At 41.4% G+C, this 27,119-nt stretch overlaps 1 pseudogene; it reads left to right on the top strand.

Moving 5' to 3' along the window:
• LOC118817003 overlaps positions 1-27,119 on the top strand; it is a 304,992-nt pseudogene that overhangs the window by 64,750 nt on the left and 213,123 nt on the right.

Here is a 27,119-nt window from a genome sequence, read left to right as displayed (position 1 = left end):
TGTGTGTGTGTGGGTCTGTGTGTGTGCATGTGTGTGAGTGTGTGTGTGTGTGTGGGTCTGTGTGTGAGTGTGTGTGTGAGTGTGTGTGAGTGTGTGTGTGTGTGTGTGTGAGTGTGGGTCTGTGTGTGTGTGTGTGTGTGTGAGTGTGTGTGTGTGTGGGTCTGTGTGTGTGTGTGAGTGTGTGTGTGTGTGTGGGTCTGTGTGTCTGTGTGTGTGGGTCTGTGTGTGTGTGTGAGTGTGTCTGTGTGTGTGTGTGTTTGTGTGTGTGGGTCTGTGTGTGTGTGTGTGTGTGTGTGTGTGTTTGTGTGTGTGTGTGTGTGTGGGTCTGTGTGTGTGTGTGTGTTTGTGTGTGTGTGTGTGTTTGTGTGTGTCTGTGTTTGTGTGTGTGTGTGTGTGTGAGTGTGTGTGTGTCTGTGTTGTGTGTGTGTGTGTGTGTGTGTCTGTGTTGTGTGTGTGTGTGTGTGTGTGTGAGTGTGTGTGTCTGTGTTTGTGTGTGTGTGTGTGTGTGTGTGTGTGTGTGTGTTTGTGTGTGTGTGTGTGAGTGTGTGTGTGTCTGTGTTTGTGTGTGTGTGTGTGTGTGTGTGTCTGTGTTTGTGTGTGTGTGTGTGTGTGTGTGTGTTTGTGTGTGTGTGTGAGTGTGTGTGTGTGTGTTTGTGTGTGTGTGTGTGTGTGTGTTTGTGTGTGTTGTGTGTGTGTGTGTGTGTGTGTGTGTGTGTGTGTGTTTGTGTGTGTGTGTGTGTGTGTGTGTTTGTGTGTGTGTGTGTGTGTGTGTGTGTGTGTGTGTGTGTGTGTGTTTGTGTGTGTGTGTGTGTGTGTGTGTGTGTGTGTGTTGTGTGTGTGTGTGTGTGTGTGAGTGTGTGTGTTTGTGTGTGTGTGAAGGGAAGAAAATGTAACAAAGCTTGCAAAAAATTTAAAATTAGCAAAAACTGTAGCAAAATTATCAAGAAAATGTAATAAATCTAGTGAAAACGTGGAAAATCCTTTTCCACCCCTGTTCATGGTGAACTCACAGTGGATCCACACCCTGGATTTTTATTTATTTATTTATTTATTTATTTACAACCCCATTTCCAAAAAAGTTGGGACGGGGGCCTGTTTACCACTGAGTTTCACCACCTCTTCTTTAACAACACTCTGTAAGCGTTTGTGAACTGAGGAGACACTGCTGTAGTTTAGAAAGTGAAATGTTTTCTGTTCTTGTTTGATACAGGATTTCAGCTGCTCAACAGTTCAGGGGCTCCTTTGTCGTATTTTTAATTTAATAATGCTCCAAATGTTCTCAGTCTTGACCAGTCTGGACTGCAGGCAGGTCAGTTTAGCACCTGGACTCTTTTAATACGGAGCAATGCTGCTGTAATACATGCCGAATGTGGTTTGACATTGTCTTGCTGAAATAATCAAGGCCTTCCCTGAAAAAGACGTCGTCTGGATGGCAGCATATGTTGCCAAAACATGTATATATCGTTCAGCATTAATGGTGTCTTCACAGATGAGCACGTCACCCATGCCATGTGCACTAATGCCCCCTATACCATCATGAATACTGGCTTTTAGCCTGGAGGACACAGTGTCCATGATTTCCAAAAAGAATTTCAAATGTTGATTCATTGGACCACAGGACACTTTTCCACTTCACCTCAGTCCATTTTAAATGAGCTCAGGCCCAGAGAAGGTGGCAGCGTTTCTGGATCCTGTTTATATTTGGTTTCTTCTTTGTGTTTTAGAGTTTTAACTTTCATTTGTGGATGCAGTGATGAACTGTTTTCACAGACAGTGTTTTCAGAAGTGTTTCTGAGCCCATGCAGTGATTTCCACTACAGAATCGTGTCTGTTTTTAATGCAGTGCTGCCTGAGGGCCCAAAGATCACAGCCAGCAAATACTGGTTTTTGGTCTTGTCGCTTACATACAGAGATTTCTCCAGATTCTCTGAATCTTTTAATGATATTCTGTACCGTAGATGATGAAAAGCAGAAGTTCTTTGCTATTTTACGTTGAGAAACGTTATTCTGGAACTGTTGCACTATTTGATGGTGCAGTCTTTCACAGAGTGGTGAACCCCTCCTCATCTTTACTTCTGAAAGACTCCGCCTCTCTGAGATGCTTTTTATACCCAATCATGTGACTGACCTGTTGCCAATCAACCATTAGGTCTTTTTTTTTTAGCGTTACACAACTTTACCAGCCTTTTGTTGCCCCGTCCCAACTTTTTTGGAATGTATTGCTGGCATGAAATTCAAAGTGGGCAAATATTTAAAAAAAAATAAATAAAATTTCTCAGTTTCAACATTTGATTTGTTGTCTTTGAAGTATTTTCATTGAAATATAGGGTTTAAATGATTTGCACTTCATTGCATTTTGTTTTTATTTAAATTTTTTACAGAGTCCCAACTTTTTTGGAAACAGGGTTATATTTATTTATTTATTAATGTTTACTGTAACATCAAAAAATTATGTTTATTGGTTTTGGTCATGTTTGTGCAAATTATAATGAAAGTTCAAAGTGAATTATATCATGTAAAAATATATATTTAATATGGTGCAGTGATTTGTTTTTAGCCAGGTCCAGTGTCAGCTGGAAGACTACGCTAATGTATCTCGTCTGGTCGGCTTTGAAGTTCAATGTGCCCAAGAACTAAGAAGCACCCACTTTGACATGAATGGGCCGTTTGACTGACACCGTTTTAGGGTGATGTGATGTACAGTAGAGGTTGCTTAGACTCACCGATCGACTAATATATTGGCCATTTTCCTTCACTGCCACATGTTCAGCTGCCTAACTGTAGTTAAATCTGCCTTATTGATCACGTCTTACTTTCTATTTCCATTAAAGATGTAGTAAGTAATATTTATTGAATGGTCAATTCATATATGGAGAGTAAGTTCATTAAATCTGGGTGTAAAGTGCTGCCTAATAATCTAACAGGCATGTATTGATGGACCATGTTGGCTGTATTGACCCTTTGTGCTGACCGATCAGTTTTAGCTGTGGTCACCACACTGATATGTTTGTGAATTACTGCCTCACTGTACGTTTGGAGGTGGTTGGTCTATATTGTCTTCAGTCGGCCTGTTTTTGACTGGAGTGTATCGTCGTGCAGGTAAAGACACCGGAATTAAGACGTGTGTTTGCTGTAAGAAGCTGATCGGCTGACGAGATGAATCAGCTGTGCTAGCAGTTAGCAGGGAGCTAATTAGCTCCAGTCTGAGGTGTTCAGAATATTTTCACACTGCCTCACACTGCTGGGTGTGAAATAGGAACTTCAGTGTGTGTGTGTGTGAGTGTGTGTGTGTGAGTGTGTACAAGTGTTTGTTTCCTCATGTTAAAGTATGAAAAAAGTATGAAAATGTAGCAAAGCTAGAAAGATGTAGTAAAGCTAGCGAGAACATGTAGCAAAGCTTTTGAGAACAAGTAGCAAAGCTAGAAAACACAAAGCTAGAACTGGCCAAATGTGCTGTGGGCCCTGAGGTCAGGTTAGCTCCACAGAGCGGACGTTCTGTCTGGCTCAGTTATGCTCACTAGTTGAGCTTTCGCTTGGTTGTTAGCTTTCTTGGAGCAGGTTTCTCTGACTTAAACTATAAGAAAGAGGCAGGTTTGTTAGATGTGTTGGGACAAACCGCGTCAGCCATGTTGAGCCTTGGTGAGGACACTGCTTATGGCGGACCACCCAAGATTAGCCCCACCCACTTTACATCAAGAGAACACTGGTAAAAGATTACTGCGAAGACTCTTTACAGGTTTAGGTTCTCTGGGGCTTTCAGACAGTAACCGTCAGGATGTGAATGGGTCGGTATCCGGATTTAGAATTCCAGTCTGGGATGTGAGTGTATGGGTCTGGAATGAAGAGAGACCCCGCTCTCCTTATCTCGCCGCTCGCCTTTTTAAGGGGACGTGGAATTGTGACCTCACCGCAGAGTGCCCTGTCCGGAATGCTAGGTGGCTAACGCTAGCCAGACAGGCAGCGATAAGGCCCCCTGGCTGTGTTCGGAGGCTTGTGAACGGTAGCCGGAGATAAGGGAGGTATTTTCTCTGAGCTGTGTCACTCACAGCCGGTGTGGGCAGCGTGAGAGGACAGACGGATGGGGTCAGAGCGCTGAGCGGTATTTTTAGGGCTGTGTGAGATAATTAGAGACCTGAGGATGACCTCACCAGCAGTGGCCTGTGACACACCTCTGAGAGTGGTGCGCTCTGAGGCCCTAAAGTACTGTGTGGTCAATGTATGGCCATTAGGTAATTAGATAAGCTCCCCGCTGGTCAGCACGCTATTGAACAAAGCTCCAGGTCAAGTAGCCTCTTTCTAAAGTCCCCCTGGTAGCCATTCTGCCTGTGGGATTAAATTCACTTGGAAATATATATTTTTCCCCAGTTTCTCCCCAATTTAGTTATTTCCAGTTCCACCCAATCACATGATGCCACCAGTGCTAACACAGGCTTCCTCTGAGATCTGTGAAGAGCCAATACATCTCTTTGAACTGCTGTTAATGGAACGTCACTGGACTGCCGAACATGCTCAGAAGAGACACTAACCGCCGATCTGTTACGTCAGATCTTACAGATCACTACGCTAAGTGATGAGGGGAGCCGGGGGGACATCCTGCCCACCCTGAGGGAGCGAGGACCACTGTGCTCTCTTGGACTCCCAGTCACAGATGGCTGTAGCATCACCAATGATCAGACTTGTGATCACCTGACCACATAGCCAACGCTTAGACGGTTGCGCCACTCAGGAGACCCGGATATTTTATATAAAATAATATTATTATAACATTTTTCCCTGTAACTCTGATCAACAAGGATACTAACAAGCCTCACTGGGTGAAATGTTTGACTATATTGAGCTGCTAGTGAGCAAAGAGGGGTGAAACAATGAAAGCAATTCACACATACTTTTCCACAAAAACACAGCATTTAAACACAATAAAACACTTTTCTAAATATTAACTTGGTCACTTACGAAGATGAAAATCTAGTTTTTTTGGAAATCCATTGAAATATATTCTATCAACAAGAAAACTGTTGAGCTCAGGAACGTCTAAAACATTACATTTTACGGCTACTGCAAAAAGGGGTTAAAGCAATAGTTTGGCAATAAATTTCCAAAATTTCTTGTCCCAAATGGAACCAAAACATGTTTGCCTCCAGTTTTCTAATTGAAGCTACAAGGCTAATGTAGCTAAGAGGTAATGGAACCTTATATCCTGCTAACTAGCATTGTGCTAACACCATGCCTAAATCATTAGCATAGCCAAAAACAGTAGTAGCAGCCATCTTGAAGCCTACATTTTGTCTGCATTTTGTCCTTTAGAGAAACTGTCTCTCTGTGTGTGAAACTGTGTGGCTGTGTTGAGCTGCTAGTGAGCAATGAAGGGTAAAACATACTTCATTGGCATTATTAAAGAAACTCATTGAAGCTCAGAGACCTCAAATTTGCAGCATTTCCTGTCCCAAATGAAGCCAAACCATGTTTTCTTCTAGTTGTTAGCTAACAAGTAATAAAAGCTCATCCCTTGCTAATAAGCGTTGCGCTAACGTCATGCCTAAATCATCCCAAAGCCGTGTTTCGAGTTGTAATCCCAAACAGACGTTCTTATGTGGTTTATGTCACTGTATGACTCACTGTTACTTAAAGAAAGAACCCAAAGCGCATTAGCCTAGCCACAAACAGTTGTGGCAGCCATCTTGGAGCCTTAATTTTGTCCACATTTTGTCCTTTTGAGAACTTCACAACTCAGTTCAGTGTGATTTAGCCATAAGCTAACTGGTAGCTGTGAGCTTTAATTACTTGTTAGCGACATTAGCCTCGTAGCCCAGTACAAAACTAGACAAATGGGTCATTCTACAGAAACGTCCGTTTTTGTGTCCTTATCGTTTACAGATATATTACGCTTTAAAAACACGTTATAGTTGCAATTTATTTACATTTTCAAATAAAACAATAAGTTTTTAACAATGACGCCTTCTTGAGCCTCAATTTAGCAATTTGGTTTTTAAATGAATTATCTAGAATTCCAATCACCACAGAAGAGCTCGTCCCCACAGTCATGTGTGAAGGCTGAGGCCATATTTTGAAGAAAAAAATATGTTTGTCTGCAATTTTAACTACAATAATCTATACATGACTATAGAATATATAAATTAAATGATATAAAGAAAAAAAGCCAAATAAATATTATAAAATATATAATGAAAGTTCCCCAGGAGTCATATCACTGGAGTTACCGCGTGACAAAAAATCTCTTATTTTGAAATAAAAGTCACACTGATGACATCACTCGACTTCCTTCTACCTGATTTCTGAGGATCTATGAAGAAAAGCTCATGGTGAGTCCACTGAGTCTTTCAGTTATCAGAGATTTTCTCATTCAGCTCATGATTTCATATGAAGCTTTTAGCTGAAGTCACTGGTGTGACCGACTTTATTCTGAGGTAACTGTGAAAAAATAGAACACAGATGGATTAAATTCCATATTTTAGTGGATATTCCATGATTGACAATATGTGGTTTGATGCTCTGTAGCAGCCGTTCTGTAAAATGCATTGTTCATTAAAATGTCTCTGGTGTTCCTTTATTATGTGGAACACCAATGAGGATCAGTAACACCAGTGACTCCTACGGAGAGATAGAACAGTGGACGTTTCTGTAGAATGACCTAAACAATGCTGCTCTTGTAACCACCTCAACTGGGAATTCCTACTTGGAAAGTCTGGAATGTGTCCTGTACTCCGAAATCATCGCGGCTGCCTTCAGTCCACAGCAAAAGAGTAGCGTTTCTCTGCTTTTAGATGAGAATGTAGTAGCATTTCCTTCAGCTCAGTCAACACACAGACGTACTGGATAAATCTACAGTACTGACCACGTTCACTGCCTTGAGTAGCATGAAGTTCCTGTTCATATAACTAACCTAACTGGTTAGCTTGTTGCTAACAACACTTGTGTGGTGGTTGAAAATGAAAAGTTTTCGCGTTCCGACTTTCCAACTTCCGAGTTAAATTGAACGCAGCACAGATTTCCAACACAGAGGTAAAAAGGAAAATCTGAATTTGTGTTTTTGTTGTGGAATTAACACTTCAAAGCCTTTCACAGCCTCATTAGAGCTATTTTAGAGGTCGTCCATCTTCAGCCTCCCGAGACGATGAAGATCTGCTCTTCAACCTGCTCCTTCAGCTATCAGAGTCCTGCATACCAGACGTCCAGACCCACAGGCACGTGTGTGTTCCACTGGAAAGGTCAGCCATATTTGGATGTCGTTCATCTCTGGCGTAGAAGGAGGTGGGACTGGTCTGGAGAGGTGAGACGACACTACAGTAAGAGGGAACACCGGTGAGGTCTGGAAGGTTAGCGTTAGCGGAGATAACAGAAGCTTCACCCACAGATGTGGGTTTTGTAGGTAGCTGCTAGGTTCAGACTGTTTATAGTCCCATTCGACTTATTGTAGTGCTCAACTTTTGTCCACACGACTAAATTTAGAGTGTATCATTATATTATGATCAAACTTTTCAGCTGTTCAGTTTCAGCATTGCTAGCTAACTGCTGTCTCAATCACAAAGTAGGTTTGTTATTCATGTAGTTTGGTACAAACATCACGTTTTCTGTTTTTACCATATTGTTGGTATATTTGGCGAAAATGACAATCAAATTGTTGTTGGCAGCTGTTTTAAAGTGACTCTAGCGATGCTACAGTTGCTCGTGGTGATGGCTACAGCAAGAACTTGTTGGACGAGAAGGCCTGGCTCGATCGACGTCCCAATTCATACCAAAGGTCTGGGCTCTGTGCAGGCCACTGGAGTTCCTCCACACCAAACTGGTCACTCCATAGCTGCGTCCCATTTCAGGGGCGCGTCCTTCAGAGGCTGCATTTGAAGGCCGATTGCGTCACAGCGGTGCAACTAGGCCGTCCCATTTCGAAGGCTCCTTCATATGCGGCCGAGAAATGTGTCCTCCTTTTCCACGGCAACGAATGATCCAATGGGTGGATCCTTCCCCAGCCAACACATCCCGAGGTTCACTGTGTGCCGGCGAGGATTCGAGAACATGGCGGCGCCAGCAGAGGAGCGAACAGCGGCTGAGGAGACACTTTAAATGACTGTATTGGGTTTAAACTGAGTCGAATAGCGAACGCCAAAAAGCCAATACATGTGGTCTGAGGCAAAACTTATGCTGATGTTTCGTTTTGTTTTGGGGAGCAAGGAGCCAACAGAGAGAAGCAGCTCCAGACCTAATAAATGAAAAATAAAAAAATAAAATCTAAGTTTCAAAGTTTTCAGCTCCATCTGAAGAACTTTAAAAGAATGTGACAGGAGTGGCATTTCGTGATGCAGCCGTAAGGGTGGGAACAGCGGTGCTGTGACGCAAACAGGACCGTCTCATTACGGTTCAGCCTTTGCGGGTCTACGCAGCCTTCATAGACCACGTCCTTTGAAGGATCCAGCCCCTGAATTGGGACACACTCCACGTCTTTATGGAGCTGCTTTGTGCACTGAGGCTCAGTCACGCTGGAACAGGAAAGGCTCTTCCCCAAACTGCTGACACAAAGCTGGAAGCAGATAACTGTGTAAAATGTCTTTGTGCTGCAGCATCAACATCACCCTTCACTGGAACTGAGGAGCCCAAACCCTGAAAAACAGCCCCGCCCATCATCCCTCCTCCACCAAACTGTACTGTTGGCTCTGCAGTCCGGTAGGTAACGTTCTCCTGACATCCACCAAACCCAGACTCATCATCAGACTGACAGATAGAGAAGCTGATTCATCACTCCAGAGAACACGTTTCGCTGCTCCAGAGTCCAGTGGCGGCGCTTTACACCCCTCCAGCCGACGCTTGGCATTGCGCATAGTGATCTTAGGCCTGTGTTCAGCTGCTCAGACATGGAGACCCATTTCATGAAGCCAACCCATTCGACCCTCCACTGCCAGTGTTTGTCTATGGAGGCTGCAAGACTATGTGCCTGTTTAGCTTACCAATCAGGTGTTTATCCTTAAAAAGCCTGATAACACAATCAAGAAAAATATACCTGTTGTGTGAATTTCAAACCAGTGCAAACTTAGTATGGTTTAATATTAATAGCATCCTAGATAGCAGCATATATCGGTCCACTGGCCTTATAAGGCCGGCACCTCGCTGACTGTTCACCGCTGCTGGTCCACCCTCGGACCACCCAGATAAAAGCTCTAACTAGTTTTAATCTCCTCAAACCGATTTTAAATGCACAGAGACTTTTATTTTGGAAAATAAACTAAGACAAATATTAATATATTAATATAATCTGAGCAAAACACCAGTGGACCACCAGCTCTGCCATCAGTGGGCCGACAGTGGCCCACCATCCTCTTGCTATCAGGGATACTCTAACTTTCTTTTTTCAGTTATGAGCTACACTTTCACAGCAGGTTGAATGGGATTTTCGCCAGTGCTCTGTAACTTGGCCAGCCTAGCGACAGTCGCTACAAAAGAATGCATTTGTGGGCGGGGCCAGATGGCTGAATTTGATAAACAGAATATGCAAAGTAGGCAAATATCATTTTCAGCCGTTTATATCTTTTTAGTGATGGTGTTGTGCAATGCTTACATCACAAAGTCTGATATTGTTTGTAAATTTACTGTATGATGTCATCTGTTAAAGAGCCCATATCCTACATTTTCCTTGTGTTTATTTATTTTTTTCCACTTTTGATATTTGTTTGTGAGTTTATGTAACAATAATGGCCATAATTAATTTTTACATGACCACATTCCAGCCACACTTTGTCCCTTACAATTAAACAGGACTTCAAAAATTATATATATGCAAATGCCCTCTGTTCTGTTGCCCTGTATGGTACCTTGTTCAAATTGAAACACTCCTTATAACTTCAGAGTGGGCGGAGCTAAACCGCAGTAGGCGGATATATGTAAATGTAATGGTTGTTGTGACATCACACTGCATAAAGTGAGGTTTTCAGTGATATGGGCCCTTTAATGTGTACCTGAATGCTGTGTATGTGTCTCGGGTTCATATGGCCTATAATAACTATCCAATCAGAAGCTGTTCAGATGGGTTAATTAGCATTAATGTGTGTTGTTTTGCTCAGTGTGGTTTAAGTGTGCAGCTGTGTATCATCTCAGTCTGATAAACTCAGCAGACCGTGCAGCCTCTGCTCCGGACAAAAACACGTTAAAGTTTAATGAGACGGGGGCTCCCAGCTACAGCGCACACACTCACTCCCACCAGAGACACACACAGACCACCACTGCATCAAACACTCTCATCACAGCCCCAGTACTGAAGGGGAATTCCACCAGTTTTTCAAAATTCCCCCATAACTCAGTGTGTGAGGTGTAATTAGAGCAATTCAGAGTGGTTTGGGGTGAAATGGTTCAGATGTCTTTACAGTGGTGGCGATGGGAACCAGGCGTTGCCATGACTACAACACAGATATAGACATTTTACTTACTATCCAGAACCACCAGTGAACCTACAGTTTGTATATGCAGTGTTGAAGATGGTAAAATAGCTGGACGACTTAGGCCACGTTCACATTACCAGGCTGAAGTGGCACAAATCTTAATGTGACTCAGATCTGATGTTTTCAGGGCTGTGTGGACACACAAATCTGATCTTTTCGAATCGGACCTGAACCACATCCATATGTGGTCCTAAATCGGATACGTATCTGATTTGTGGCCATGTGACCTCACGTTTCAGGGCGCCGGTTCGTTTACATTAGTGACGAGTGTGAACCATCGTGTCAGAGAGATCGGATTTGAGCAGAAAATCGGATTTGGGCAGAGAGGCTTGTAATGTGAACGTAGGCTTTGTCTTATAATAGAGAATAGATGGAGCTTCACGCTGTACAACGCTGTGCAAACCTCACCTGCATGAACTGACCCTCCTGCTGCTGCTGCAGCTGCGTAAACTCAGACTATCTAATGAGCCGTTGCTCCGCCTGTTTTTCCCGTTTCTGTATTATAATATTTAATACTAATGCTGTTTGCTAGCCGGTGTGGTCCAGAGGAGGATGGGTTCCCCTTCTGAGTCTTGGTTCCTCTCAAGGTTTCTTCCTTTTGCTCTCAGGGAGTTTTTCCTTGCCACTGTCGTCATTGGCGACGCTCATGGGGGCTCAGACCCGGATTTTTCTGTAAAGCTGCTTTGTGACACACCTGACTCAATATTACTTAAAAAGGCTAATAATGAGAACTGTACTCTGTAGCACTGTTAAAGGGGCAGCATTTTCCTCCTTACTCAAACTCTTATATTTGCAGGAAGTGCATGATCGTCTTCACATGTCCCACAGTCACTGGGCACCTGCTACCTGGTTCCCCCATCACTCTTCATTTTTAGGCACTTTTCTCTCCAGTGTGTTTGTTCAGTTTGCGCTGTTTGATGCTATGTAAGTGGCCATCCTGAAAGACGTCTTTTCAAACTGGCACTAAAGCAGCATCACTGCATGGCTCAACACGCTTGGAGGAGAACACTGAGGCTAAAAACACTTACTGCAGTAACACTGATGTGGTGGTGGTGTGTTAGTGTGTGTTGTGCTGGTCTGAGTGGATCAGACACAGCAGTGCTGCTGGAGTTTTTAAACACTGTGTCCACTCACTGTCCACTCTATTAGATACTCCTACCTTGTCGATCCACCTTGTAGATGTAAAGTCAGAGACGATAGCTCATCTGCTGCTGCACAGTTTGTGTTGGTCATCCTCTAGTCCTTCATCAGTGGTCACAGGACGCTGCCCACAGGACGCTGTTGGCTGGATATTTTTGGTTGGTGGACTATTCTCAGTCCAGCAGTGACCCTGAGGTGTTTAAAAACTCCAGCAGCACTGCTGTGTCTGATCCACTCAGACCAGCACAACACACACTAACACACCACCACCACGTCAGTGTTACTGCAGTGCTGAGAATGATCCACCACCCAAATAGTACCTGCTCTGTGAGGGTCCATGGGGGTCCTGACCACTGTAGAACAGGGTAAAAGGGGGCTAACAAAGTATCAGAGAAACAGATGGACTACAGTCTGTAACTGTAGGGCTACACAGTGAAACTCTGTGGTCAGTGGAGCTGACAGGGTGTGATGTGTGTGGTGTGTGTTCAGTCCAGCTGGTTCAGTATGTGGGTCAGTGCTGAATAATGTATCAGTGCTGGATGGACTGCAGTGATGGTCCGGATCTCCATCACTGCTCGGCGACTTAACTCTGTTTACTCTTCATCTCTCAGATGATGCCGCTCCGCGCGTGCACGACCTTCCTCCTGCCCTCGTGACCACCACCCCGTTCTCCCGCGTTGCTATGGCTACCGCGAGCCTCCGCTGGACTCGTGCTAAAAGCTCGAGCGCATTCCTGGACCAACGCTGTCACGCGCGTGACGCCATCGCTTACCCACCCCACCCCACCCCACCCTACCCTACCCCCACCCCTCCCTCCTCCTCCCGCGCGCGCGCTCCATCAGCATCTCAATCCAGCAGCGAAAACAAACGGGATCTCGCGCCTCCTCCTCCTCCTCCTGCTACTGCTCGCGCACAGTGACCGCAGAGAGAGAGAGAGAGAGAGAGAGAGAGAGAGAGAGAAAAGCTGGGAGAGAGAGAGGCAGAGAGAGAAAGGCTGGGAGAGAGAGAGAGAGAGAAAGGCTGGGGAGGGGAGAGAGAGAGAGAGAGAGAGAGACAGGCTGGGAGAGAGAGAGGCTGAGAGAGAGAGAGAGAGGCTGGGAGAGAGAGTATGTGTGTTGCTGCTCGCGCGGAGCAGCTCCCGTAGTCTGCGGCTCGGTCTCGCGCAGGTGAGCGCGCTCTTTCTGGTTTTATCACCGTCATTATTTTCATTTTTTGATTATTTTAGTATTGTTGTTGTTTTCTGGCCGCCGGAGCTCTCGGTGGATCACGCGGGGTGGAGCGCGAGAGGAACAGCAGCGAGACGCGAGACTGTGCAGCGCGCGCGGACACGGTAAGAGCTCGCCGGTGGCGCGAGCTGCTTTAGTCCGCTTCAGCTAGAAGCCAATACGGGGAGAGCGCGAGCGCAGCTAAAGCTGCCCCTGCCCTTCATGAGAACCTTAATAATCCAGTTCCGGTGGTTCTCTATGTTCCACTACAGGAGTAGAACAGCAGGAATTCTACAGCCTGATAACAAGTGCAGTCTTAAAAAGATGGTTCTTTAGTAAAGGGAATGGTTCTCTTTAGAACCATGAGTTCTGTGTAGAATCATTTCATGCTTGAACGGTTCTTTGCATGGTGAAATTGTTCTTTAGACTGATAGAGAATGTGTTCTATATGGTTCTATATAGAACCTTTTTGAATATAGGTTCTGCTGTTGTTACGAAGTCAAACTTGTGACAATAGAAGAACTTTTTTTGGTACTAGATATACACTCCTAATAAAGATGGTTCTTTAGTAAGGACAGTGGTTCAAGGAAAACTCATGCTTAAATGGTTATTTGCCTGGTTCTGCAGGTTGGTGCTATATGGAACCTTTTGCAATATGGTTCTATGGAGCACCAAAAAGCGTTCTGCTGTTGTTACAATGTCAAGCTTCTAATAATAGAAGGAAAAAGATGGTTCTCCAAGGGTTCTTCAGTTAAAAGAATAGTTTTATTTAGAACCATGAGTTCTGCATAGAATCATTTCATGCTTAAATGGTTCCCTGCATGATGAATTGGTTCTTCAGATTGATGAATAATGTGTTATATACGGTTCTATAGAACTTTTTGGAATATGGTTCTATACAGCACCAAAAGGGTTCTGCTGTTGTTATGATGTCAAACTTGTGACAATAGAAGAACTTTCTTTGGTGCCATATACACTCCTAATAAAGGTGGTTCTTCAATGGTTCTTTAGTAAGGACAGTGGTTCCAGGAACACTCATGCTCAAATGGTTCTCGGCATGGTGAAATGGTTCTTCAGATTGATGGAGAATGTGTTGTATATGGTACTATATGGAACCTTTTTGAATACGGTTCTATATAGCACCAATAAGGGTTCTGCTGTTGTTACAATGTCAAGCTTGTTATAATAGAAGAAAAAAAGATTTTTCTTCAAGGGTTCTTTAATAAAGGAAATGGTTCTATTTAGGTTCTACATAGAACCATTTAATGCTGAAATGGTTCTTTACATGGTGAAGTTGTTCTTCAGATTGATGGAGAATGTGTTATATATGGTTCTATATAGCACCAAACAGGGTTCTGCTATTGTTACAATGTCAAGCTTGTGAAATAGATGAAAAAGGGGGGGGGGTTAGGGGTTCTTTAGTAAAGACTAAACGTTCTATTTAGATCCACGAACACTCAAAGAACTATTGCATGCTTAAATGGTTCTTTGCAGAGTGAAATCATTATTTAGACTGATGGAGAATGTGCTTGTTCTATGTAGAACCTTTTTGAAAATGGTTCTAGATAGCAACAAAAAGGCTATTGTTACAATGTCAAGCTTGTAATAAGAGAAGAACCCTTTTTTGGTGCTACATAGAAAGATTTTCATGCTATATCAAGTGCTATATAGAACCACCTACTACACATTCTGCGTCAGTATAAAGAACCTTTTCACCATGCAAAGAACCACTCCCTTAGAACTCAAAGGTCTAAATAGAAGCCTTTGCTGAAGCACCATCAAAGAACCATGTTTTAAAGTGTTCAGTCAACAGCACTGTGGGAGTCTCTCATACGGTTTCAGTGCTACTGCAGGTCTGTTTCCTGTGATCTCTGGTTGGGCTGGTTAACGAACCGATTGACCAGATGAGTAGAGTCAGGACAGGGACAGCACCACTTCAGCACTATTGACCATAGATCATTTATACACCAACAGTAGAGGCTAGAAACAGATTGGAAAAGCCACTCATGCGCTGACAAACCTCCAGTGTCAGATTAACACATGCAGTGTTGAATTAGCACCTAACTATTGAATCTGCGGTGCTGAGTTTACAGCTGCTGTGTTGAATGTACAGTACTGAATTAACATTTACAGTGCTGAATTTACAGTCCTGAATTAACATTTACAGTGCGGAATTTACAGTCCTGAATTAACATTTACAGTGCGGAATTTACAGTCCTGAATTAACATTTACTGTGCTGAATTTACAGTCCTGAATGAATAGCTAGTGTTGGATTCACAATGTTTACAGTGTTGCATTTACAGTGCTGAATTAAGAGTTACAGTATAGATTTTACAGTATTGCATTCACAGCTTCTGTGCTAAATTTACATTACTGAATGAACAGCTACTGCACTGGATTTACAGTCCTGAATGAACAGCTTCTGTGCTAAATTTACAGTACTGAATGAACAGCTTCTACACTGAATTTATAATCCTGAATGAACAGCTACTGTGCTGAATTTACAGTCCTGAATGAACAGCTACTGCACTGAATTTACAGTACTGAATGAACAGCTACTGCGCTAAATTTACAGTCCTGAATGAACAGCTACTGTGCTGAATTTACAGTCCTGAATGAACAGCTTCTGTGCTAAATTTACAGTACTGAATGAACAGCTTCTACACTGAATTTATAATCCTGAATGAACAGCTACTGTGCTGAATTTACAGTCCTGAATGAACAGCTACTGCACTGAATTTACAGTACTGAATGAACAGCTACTGTGCTGAATTTACAGTCCTGAATGAATAACTACTGTACTGAATTTACTGTACTGAATGAACAGCTTCTGCGCTAAATTTACATTACTGAATGAACAGATACTGCACTGAATTTACTGTACTGAATGAACAGCTATTCCATTGAATTTACAGTACTGAATGAATAACTACTGCACTGAATTTACAGTCCTAAATGAACAGCTACTGTACTGAATTTACTGTACTGAATGAACAGCTACTGCACTGAATTGACAGTACTGAATGAACAGCTACTGCACTGAATTTACAGTCCTAAATGAACAGCTACTGAACTGAATTTACAGTCCTGAATGAACAGCTTTGGTGTTGAATTTGCAGTGTTTACAGCATTGCATTAGCAGTTAGTGTTGAATTTACAGCACTGGATTAACAGCTGCAGTATAGCATTTACAGTGCTGTAACAGTTGCAGTGTTGAATATACAGCGTTAACCTTTACAATGTTTACAGTGTTAAATTTAAAGTGCTGAATGAACAGCTACGGTATTGCATTTACAGTATGTAATTAAGAACTACAATTCTGAATTAGCAGTACTGAAAAGCAGCTACAGTGTTGAATTTACAGTGCTGAAGTAATAGCTACAGTGTTGTACTTAAAGTGCTGATTATAACATCTGTAATGTTGAATTCACAGCTACAGGGTTTGCAGTGTTGAATTTACAATACTAAGTTAACATCTACAGTGCTGAATTTACAGTAGTAATTAACAGATACAGTGCTGAATTTAAAGTGTTTACAGTGTTTAATTTATAGTACTGGATTAACAGCTACAGTACTGGAGTTACAGTACTAGATTAACAGCTACAGTGCTGAATTTAAAGTGTTTAGTGTTAATTTACAGTACTGGATTAACAGCTACAGTGCTGAATTTACAGTATCGGATTAACAGATACAGTGTTGAATCTAAAGTATTTACAGTGTTCAATTTACAGTACTGGATTAACAGCTGCAGTGCTGAATTTACAGTATCGGATTAACAGATACAGTGTTGAATCTAAAGTATTTACAGTGTTTAATTTACAGTACTGGATTAACAGCTACAGTGCTGAATTTACAGTATTGGATTAACAGCTACAGGGCTGAATTTACAGTACTGGATTAACAGCTACACTGCTGAATTTACAGTATTGGATTAACAGCTACAGGGCTGAATTTACAGTACTGGATTAACAGCTACAGGGCTGAATTTACAGTACTGGATTAACAGCTGCACTGCTGAATTTACAGTATTGGATTAACAGCTACAGGGCTGAATTTACAGTACTGGATTAACAGCTGCACTGCTGAATTTACAGTATTGGATTAACAGCTACAGGGCTGAATTTACAGTACTGGATTAACAGCTGCACTGGCGAATTAACAGCTGTAATATTGAATTAACACTTTTTGTCCAGCTGGATTTCAATAAACACTTTTAATGAAGCTTTAGGAAGAGCACTGAAGGTATTTTAACACTAGTCGTCTTATTGTGACACCTGTATGTGTTACTTTAGGACTGTCTGCATTAATCCAACACTGTACATGTTCATTCAGCTGTATGTGTTCATTCAGCACTGGGAGTTTGGCTGTAAGAGCTGTTAGATCTTCAAATCATCACCAGAGCTTTGTGTGCTTTGGCAGCATTTTTGGTGTAAAATCTGGCTGAGACTTGTGCTCATTCCGGTAATGCGGCCGATTACTGGAACCCCACATGACCTCCTGTGTGCATTCGCCAAGGTTTAGCCCAGCAGGTCAGCGTAACAGTGTGAATGGCCTTTTCCAGAGCCAGTAATGAAGGATAAGTCCAAACACAATGGACACTATTGAGGAAAACATAAGAGTCCTGATTTATAAAAATACACTGAAAAAATGTATTAAGACATTTGGGGTTAAAGTAATTGTTTCTTATTGATAAAGTCAGATTAGATTCCTTAATATTGTTATGAGTCCATCATAAGCTGGGTTTGCATTGGGGTCAGCTGATCTGTTTAAGCTCCACCCACAAAGGCTTTACAGTCGGAAATCCCATTCGGCCTAAATAGAAAAAGTATCTTTGACAAAATACCTAAACTTTGAGTATCTAATTCATTTCAAATTACGTTTATTTTGTTTGCGTCCAACTGTTAGGATGTTGTGTACTCAGGCTAATGTTAGCGTAGTGGCTAATTTAATGTTTCAGTTAGCTACAACAACATAGATGCGCTAGCACGGCAATTTAAACAGGAAACTCAATATTATGTTGCAACTCGAAACTAACTATGCTATAATTTTTCATTAGACTGAATGGGATGCCGTTCTGTAAAGCTTGACCGCCCTGTCAACAGTTACTATGAAAGAGCACAGATGTGGGCGGAGCATGGAGAGGTCACTATTGGAATATCAATGGACTGAACCAGATTATTCACTCTATTAAGCTGAAATATATGTTTATGTAATTCTAAAACATTAATATTCATAATCTGGGAATTTGAGTCAGATTAGGTTAAATAACTGACCGTTCAGTCTTTTTTAAAGGGGCACTGTAGATGCTGGTTGTAAAGGAATCGTATCTAAACATATGTGTTGGGCTGCTAAGACACTTTCTTGCGGCCTTATTATTAATAAATTCTAACAGCAATGCTGTTAAACTGCTAATTTCATATTGAGATTGTGCCACAACTCGATTTGAGGCAAGCTTGTGATGATTATGCACGATGCTAATCAGTGGAACATTAGCTTGTTAGCTACATTAGCCTCGTAGCCCCAGTGTAAAACTGAATAAGCAAGCTTTAGCCTGTTGCTAGGCTCAGCATACAGCAGGGAAACTGGGTGAACCTGATTTGCAGAGAGTCCTGGAGTGGATTCATCATGTAAAACAGGCCACGCTGGTTTAGGATGAGGTAATGGGAAAGTAAAAGACTTCCTGGTAGCTTCCTTTTCCCTGAGATTAACCTGGAGGAAACCAGATGGTAACACAGTCACACCGGGAAGCTTATTATCAGGTGTGCGTGTGTTTGGCATGGCTACAGGGGTGCCTGGGGGTCCAGGCGGCATCACTTGGAGGCCAGCACACCCCACAAACTGATTTAAAGAAAAAATGAACGCGATGGCGTGGAGGTCTTGGACCCTTTTGCCTTTATTTCCACTTCAAAACAAATAACACTGACTGGCAAAGCCTTCGTTTCGGCAGCTGCTAGCATAATCTATACATGTTACTGTTGGTCATGGTTTTAAACCAATTGTGCAGTGAGGCATTTTTTAATGCTAACACAGCGTTAAGCGCAGCTAGACTGCTTCTGGAGACTTAGCTAAGCTAAACTGTGCTAGCTGCTAACCTAGGCTCCTGCCTACATTGCTATACTGTGGCAAAAAAGAAAATTGGAGTGTTCAGTTTTACATCTAGTGCCATGAAAGCAGTCTGGTTAATTAGCCTTCACCCACCGTGGTTTCTGTCAGCTGTTAAATGTGAGGTTAGCAATCACGTGTTGTGTTTTTCTCTCTGATTATGAAGGCTACCATGACGTAGGCTAGCTGGCTAGTTGGAGGTTGTTTAGTGATGTCTCTGGGGTATAATTTGGTAGCCCCCCCCGCCCCCAAACGATAACCCGACCCCCCTTTAGGTGTCATTCCAGCTACGCTGCTGGTGTATAAAACGAGTGGTGGTGTTGTTGCCTGTTACAAATGGCCTGTCAGGAGATCCAGCCCTGCATTAATCACTAGTAAATATAGCAGAATAAAGTAAGACTCTCATCACTCGTTTGCTTGATGATATAACGGACTATAAGCATTCACCTGCACCTGTTGCCCACCAGTTAGCGTTTAGCTCATGTGTCAGTGGTGGCAGATGCTTTCTGACCGATGGGAGGCACGGAGGGGACAGTCTAATGGCTAACCACTGCTCAAAAGTTTGGAAACACTTGTCGTAGTAAGTTGATGTTCTTTAATTTTCTAAAATAAAGATACAAATATCATAAAATAGACAGTAAATCTTAACATTTCTAGTGTTGTTGGGAAAAATAAGAAGATTTTAGGAATAGTTTAATGTAGTTGTCTGTTTAAAATCATTTTTCCGCCACAACGTATCTGCCTTGAGATTTGGTCACCACTTTTACATATTAATATATCATAATTCTGGACACATCTAACATCAGTTTCCCACTTTTCCCCCATTATTGTCGGTTTCCTACCAGCTGACCATTTGAAACCTGTGAAGGTGGACAGCACAAACATTTAGAGTAATTTTAAACATTCAGGCCAGGTGGATTTTACTTTAATGAGAAAAATGGCTCCCAACTTTTGAATCTTGAGTAACTGTGTCTGTTTTCTACTCGCAAAAGCTGCTTAGTCAATAAAAGAAAACGACCAAATGATGGTGGAAAAAGACCATAAAAACAATCGAGGTATGTCAAGCAAGTGATGCTAATGCTAGCTGTCAAAGAACTCTTGCTAACCATTCAAGGCACCCAGGACGAGCACAATAAGATTGTTTTATGCATTATACTGCATCCAAATGGGCTTATTTTATTGAAAACACTAGTTCCAGACTTTTGAATGTTAAATAGGTGAATCTATTTTCACACTAATTCTCCAAAACAATGTTGATAGCATTAGCAGTATCTGCCTGCTGCTTCAAACAGCAGCTAGCTGCTAAATTACATGCTAGCAAAAGCTACTAAACACTATACTGTTAGGTACATACTACCATATAAAAGAAAATAACTGAACTCTGAGCCTAAATATTCTGTTTATTCACACTTTTCAAATGACAATGTAAAAAATTATTTTTTATAAAAAAGAGTTTTTTGATCCAGCGATGCTAATGCTAGTTTTCAAACGAGTAATGAGAACAACAGCAGACTATTTATATTTGAGGCAGTGTCAGTCGGGGACATTACAGTGACAGTATTGGCAGTTTTTTACCCACCAATCATCACATAAAGCTTCCAGGCAGGACTGCAGACCCTTTAGTCCAGTTTTCACATGTAAAAAGCAGTTATGATTCCCTCATAGACTCCCAAAATGACATCATAAAAGCATGTTCTTCAATAAACGTATATTCAATTGGGCTCTATTAGTCATTATTTTGATATAGGTCAGAATTTAGAGGAAATAAGTAATTATTTTGAAAAAATAAGTCGCCATTCAGAAAGTAAGCCATTAGTTTGAGTTGCTAAGTCAAAAGTTTGAGAAAATAAGACACTATTTCAAGATACTAAGTCAGTACTTTGACAAAATAAGTTGTTGTTTCAAGATAATGAGTTGATATTTTGAAAAGGTAAGTCATTATTTTGACATGACACACTGGAATTTTGAGGAAATATGTAATGAATTTGACATTATAAGTCAGAATTCTGAGAAAATAACATTATTTTGACATGATAGGTCAAAATTCTGAGAGCTAAGTCAGTAGTTTAAGATGCTAATTTAAATGTTTGTGACAATAAGTTGTAATTCCAAGAAATAATTTTGAGACAGTGTCATTATTTTGATACAAGTCAGAATTTTGAGGAAATAATGATTTTGAAATGATAAATTACCATTCGGAGAAAATAAGCCATTAGTTTGAGTTGCTAAGTCAAAAGCTTGAGTCAATTGGGTTGTATTAGATGTGTTTACGTTCCATTCCACGGTCTATGCTGATTTATACTGGTCTAGTGCTGGTATAGCTGGTCACCCTCCATGGTCATGCTGGTTGACAAGTGTACCAACATTTGCTGGTTTTGCTGGTGACCAGCTGTGCTGGACTGTGCTGGGTTACTGACCTGCAGTGTGAGTGATGGGTACTATCACGTCTGTGCGGCTCTGCTGTCTGAAATCAGTGTCGGCTCATCGCAGTATAATCCTCTCCCTGTCAGACGTTTTCAATGTTAATTCCTCATCATTCATATTTAATGGAGCCTTAATGGCCGTTTGACTGGCCGATTTCATGCAGCTCCGCTGAACTACGACTGTGTGCTGACCAGCGTCGCTCAGGATCAGGGTTACAAGTTTGTGCCAGAAGACAAATACAGCACCACGATTAGATCGACCATCAGGGAGACTTGGCTCAGCATCCTGGGGTCCTGCATGCCGAAAGGCCTTTAGCACATATGAAGAAAAAACAAAAACAAGTCCCTCATCAGAAAAGTGACAAGCACTTACAGCAACCTGCTAAATCACACAGCTGCATATCTGAGACCATCAGAAACTATGTCATTATTTAGACATGATAAAACAATATTCTGAGAAAATATTAGTTTAAGATGCTAAGTTAAAAGTTAAGAAAAGGTTTTAAGCCGATACTTTGATAAATTAAGTGAATATTTCAAGTCAATAAGTCAATATTGTGAGGCGGTTAGTGATTATTTTGACTAAAGTCAATAGTTTGAGATGATAAGTCTGAGTTTGAGAATATAAGTGATCATTTCAACATACTAAGTCAGTATTTTGATGAAGTAATTTGTTATTTCAAGATAATAAGTCAATATTTTAAAAAGGTAAGTAATTATTTTGGCATGACACACTGGAATTTTGAGGAAATAGGTAATTATTTCGACACGAGTCAAAACTTTGAGAAAATAAGTCAGTAGTTTGAGATGCTAATTTAAAGTTTGTGACAGTCAGTAGTAATTCCAAGAAATAATTTTGAGACAGTAAGTCATTATTTTGATATAAGTCACAACTTTGAGGAAATAAGTAACGATTTTGACTTAAGTCAAAATTTAGAGAAAATAAGTAGGAGATTTTGTCCCTGTATTTGGCAGGACTGGGCTTCCAAACTGGCTACCAAAAAAAATTAAAAAATTAATAATTAATAATAAAAAACTAACAAACCTAGAATTGCCACTGTGTGTCTGTGGGATTGCGAGAGTGTGTTTGTGTGCGTGACACTCTGAATAGCCGAAGCTGGGACTGTGTTTGGCTGATGTCCAGGTCAGAATAGAGCTGACCCGGCACTCTTAAATGGGCCAGAACAAACTGCAGATTCATTATACGCCAGCTAAGGTGCACAGAGCACAGCTAGACGCAGTACAGAGCGCTGCCTGCAGAACAGTAAATACCTTAGTTAGTAATAAAAACAGCTTTTTTACAGACAACAGTGAAATATTAACTTATTATTATTAACTTTATGCAAATTCATTACCAATCAGTCTGACATCCATCTGCTTTATCCTCATGAGCTTCCGTCAGTGTTTGATGGGTTTTTGGGATATTTGACAGTTTAAGACCTTTTAGAAGTTGGAATGACACGGACACATCAAACAAAGAAGAACATCAACGATTATAAATTGCTGCTCTGTGTCCCTCATAGAAATAGATCCATGTGGCCGACGTGGTCACTGCTTATCTGTTATGGCTGCCCTGAACATGACAGACTGGGGTTCAGTTCCCCGCCTGGGCAACCACGCCAAACTACACCACTGATAGTGTTGGACAAGACTTCTAAAGGCCCATTTATGATCCCTTTACGTACGAAAAGAACTAACGATGTAACGGTCGCTGCCTGCATACTTCCATGCATGGAGCAGTATGTCCACTAGAGGGCAGTCCAGAGTCAAAGGTTTCTGACAGTAACAAACATAGTGGTGGTGGAGGAGCCATAATAATGTACCAACTACAAAAGAACTGAAAGAGGCACCAGTGTGGACACCGGTGGTCTGGGAGAAATTAGCACCGTGTTTCACGTGAGCAATTAGCAACACTGCCTCCCCATGGCTTCCGGTGGTACTGCTCTGTTTCATCCACGGACAAAAGGCTTCGTCTGTATCCATATCGGTATTTAATGTTGAGCATAAACAAGCCTTAGCGCTACATTCATCAACATCTTAACATGATAAACCTGTAAGTCACTCTGGATAAGAGCATCGTCCGAAGGTACAAACTCACCACTGACCAGTGAAACAAACAAACAGCAGTTTAGCTATTTCTTATTTTCATTACTGTTAAAATCATCCCTCAATTGCATGAATTAGTACTTGATGATAATAGAAGTGTTTTTATTTAAAATTGCTAAAATTATGGAAACATTTGAAAAAAAAAAAGTTATTACTATTATTATTTAAGTGGGGTATTTGGTAAATTGTTGCCATTTGGCAACAATGCGCAATCGTACCACAGCAGTGTAAAATCTAAAAACGCACCATACAAACTAATTTTTCTCTAAAAACATCCTTTTATAGTAAACAAGACCGAACAAATCCAACTTATACTTAGTGAAGTGTACGTTTAATATTTGCAAATATTAAAATGAATATGACTTCATCTGTTATTGGAACGTATGGTAATAATAACATCATAATAAGATTTCCTTGTCATGTGATGTCATCACATATTTGTCCTTTCAAAGTAAAATTTTTTTACAGTTAAATAGTAAAACAGATTTATCACTGCCTTTTAGTAAAATTGAGGTAAAATAATTGTTGCCATGTGGCGACACCATGCAGTAGAGGGTTATCTGTAAAATTCACCATTTTGGACACATTATAGTAGGTTTATTAAATCTCTCATGATTTTCTGCATCTTTTATCCTGCTATCAAAACCTGAAAGTGCCATTTTTTAACACTTTCGTACAAAAATGTTCAGTGGACAAAATTTCTGAACCTTTGAACAGTAAAGTATATTTGTAGTGTACATTGAAAAAATTGGTGCTTTGAATCGACTTCAGATGTGCTTATTGGTTCCACATGAATAAAATGCATTTTATCGACAAAAATTATCGCTGCAATAACAGCGTTGATGTATTATATTTCATACATGTGGAACCAAAGTTCACATCTGAAGGAAGTAAATTTAAAGAAACCCTTTTTAGTGTATTGAAAATAGCTAACTAAGTTAGATTTGGGGATTTGGAGACCTCTCTGGTGGAAATGTGTAACTGCACCCAAGGACATTTTGTAATGCAGGTTGTGTGTCGGCCCCCTTCCCCGAGGGGATGAATCTGCTGATTGAAAGAGAATTCAGAGAGAACTCAGTCTAAACTCGGTGAAGGAGCGTCTCTGAGGATGAGAGTGAATTATCTACTACTGTCATCACATCTTCATCAGTGTGATGGTGATTCTGAGATCGTCTGAGGCCGAAACATCGAGCCGGACCTCCTTTTAGAGTCTGTGTGTGATGTTAATACGTAAAGACGTATGACGTGGTGTGAAAAACTCGACGCCTCTGACTTTTAAATGATGATTTCAGGCTTTACAGGGCGACTCGGAGCAGCACACGCTCACCGTACTTTACCTGTTTTTTCCTCCTGGCTCTGTAATGCAGAGTAATTAATGATTTAAGTCGTTTATTGAAGCAAAAATAACATTTTGCTTTTTGCCAACTGCATTTAAAGTGGATTGAACTGAACTGTCCTGCTGGCTCTGTATGAAGTCAATGGTAATATATCATCTATGCATTTGTTCAGTCCACAGATTTATGACTGTGTGTGTGTGTGTGTGTGTGTGTGTGTGTGTTCATACAACCCTAGTGCTTTTTATAACGCGTCACTTACGAAGCCAGGGACATTCAGCTCATATTCACCCTCGTAATGGATTGGGTGTTGAGATCAGTCTGGAGTGACCATGTCGACACGTTGACACACTCTGTGTGTGTGTGAGTGTGTGTGTGTGAGTGTGTAGGTGTGTGTGTGTATGTGTGTGTGTATAAATAGTCCTGAGGTACTTTAATGAGGGGATGCCTAAGCCGCTGTTAAGCCTTATTTGGTTAATTGTTATTCCCTTTCAAGCCCACATAGACAGACAGACAGATAAACAGACAGATAAACAGACAGACAGACAGACAGATAAACAGACAGACAGACAGGCAAGCAGCCAGATAGACAGACAGGCAGGCAGACGAACAGACAGACAAACAGACAGAGAGACATACAGACAGGCAGACAGATGTGGTGTTGTGATGCATATACAGTACAGCTTGTAAAAAAAATACACACTTAAATTTGGCGAATAAATTGCGTATATTTTAGAACAGTTTATTATTGATTATTATAACATTAAGTAATTAAATAATGAAGTATTTGCTCATTTTTTATGAACCAAAAGTTATCAGGCTATTTTCAAACCTATATTTATAAAAATATTGTCTTTTTTCACTATTGTGCAAATAGTAGCTTGAGTCGAATTTATTCATGTGTGTGTATATATATATATGTTGATGTATGACTTATTCATTTGTTCCACATTAGAAAAAGGCCAATTTCAAATAAGTTGGCATATATGTTACATATGTAAATCACGCCGCCACTGGACTCTGGAGCAGTGGAAACGTATTCTGTGTAGTGATGAATCAGCTTCTCTGTCTGTCAGTCTGATGGACGAGTCTGGGTTTGGCGAATGTCAGGAGAACGTTACCTGCCTGACTGCACTGTGCCAGCTGTAAAGTTTGGTGGAGGAGGGATGATGATATGGGGCTGTTTTTCAGGGGTTGGTCTAGAACCCTTAGTTCCAGTGAAGGGGAACCTTAATGCTTCAGCACCAAGACATTCTGGACAATTGAACACTTCCAACTTTGTGGGAACAGTTTGGGGAAGAACCTTTCCTGTTCCAGCATGACTGAGCCCCAGTGCACAAAGCAGCTCCATAAAGGCCTGACTGGGTGAGTTTGGTGTGGAAGAACTTGACTGGCCCTCACAGAGCCCTGACCTCAACCCCATCACACACCTTTGGGATGAACTAGAACGGAGATTGTGAGCCAGACTCTCTCGTCCAACATCAGTGTCTGACCTCACAGACGCTCTTCTGGATGAACGGACAGAAATTCCCACAGACACACCCAGAAGAGTGGAAGCTGTTAGAGCTGCAAAGGGGGACCAACTCCATATTAATGCCCATGGATTTAGAATGGGACTCTGATATATTGATATATTATGAGACTTTTATATGAGACTTTTGTCATATATTTGAAATCCATAAGTTCTCGAATCCTCAAATTTGTCTTTATTCCAGTCCGTCCTTGCCAGCCTGTTCCCTTGCTTTATGAACATAACGGCTGCCTTTATCAGGTGGATGGATATTTTCTTACCATTACATCATCTTTATGAATCATATCAGGCCTCAGCTTGTAGCGATAGCTCAGTCATCCCTGGCTGGCGAAGGACCCCAGCCTGACCTTTATTAATCAGGCACTTTAAGAGGCGACTCTGGCTTCATACAGTGTGGAACCACTTCACAACAGCCACTTTCAGAATGGAAGCATTAATGGTGGAATGGCAGATTAATAGTGTGTTTCATATTTATAGACTGGGGTGATATCAAAGAATATTACCCATATCTGTTGATTTATGTGATTATTGTGTTTTATTAAAGGGGAATTCCACCCAGGTTTCGACATTTCTGCCCAATTCAGATGTTGCGATGTAAACAAAGACAGGAACCAAGGCCTGAAATGTCTACAGTACAAATATAGCCGCTTTATTTGCTTCCTCTGAGTTTTTATATATACTGATGATGTAATCTTGTCGCTGTGCTGCTAAAGACTTTATTATCATCAGTGCACTGATAGTAATTCATACGCAACTATTGTTATCACTGCTGTGGACAAACAGCTGGTCTGTTTTCCACCTCTTGATTTAGTGGTCAGTCTGCACCGTCCTGTGG

Source organism: Colossoma macropomum, unplaced genomic scaffold (assembly GCF_904425465.1).
Source record: "Colossoma macropomum unplaced genomic scaffold, Colossoma_macropomum, whole genome shotgun sequence".
Taxonomy (NCBI): Eukaryota; Metazoa; Chordata; class Actinopteri; order Characiformes; family Serrasalmidae; genus Colossoma; species Colossoma macropomum.
This window is presented reverse-complemented; position numbering and strand designations above follow the sequence as displayed.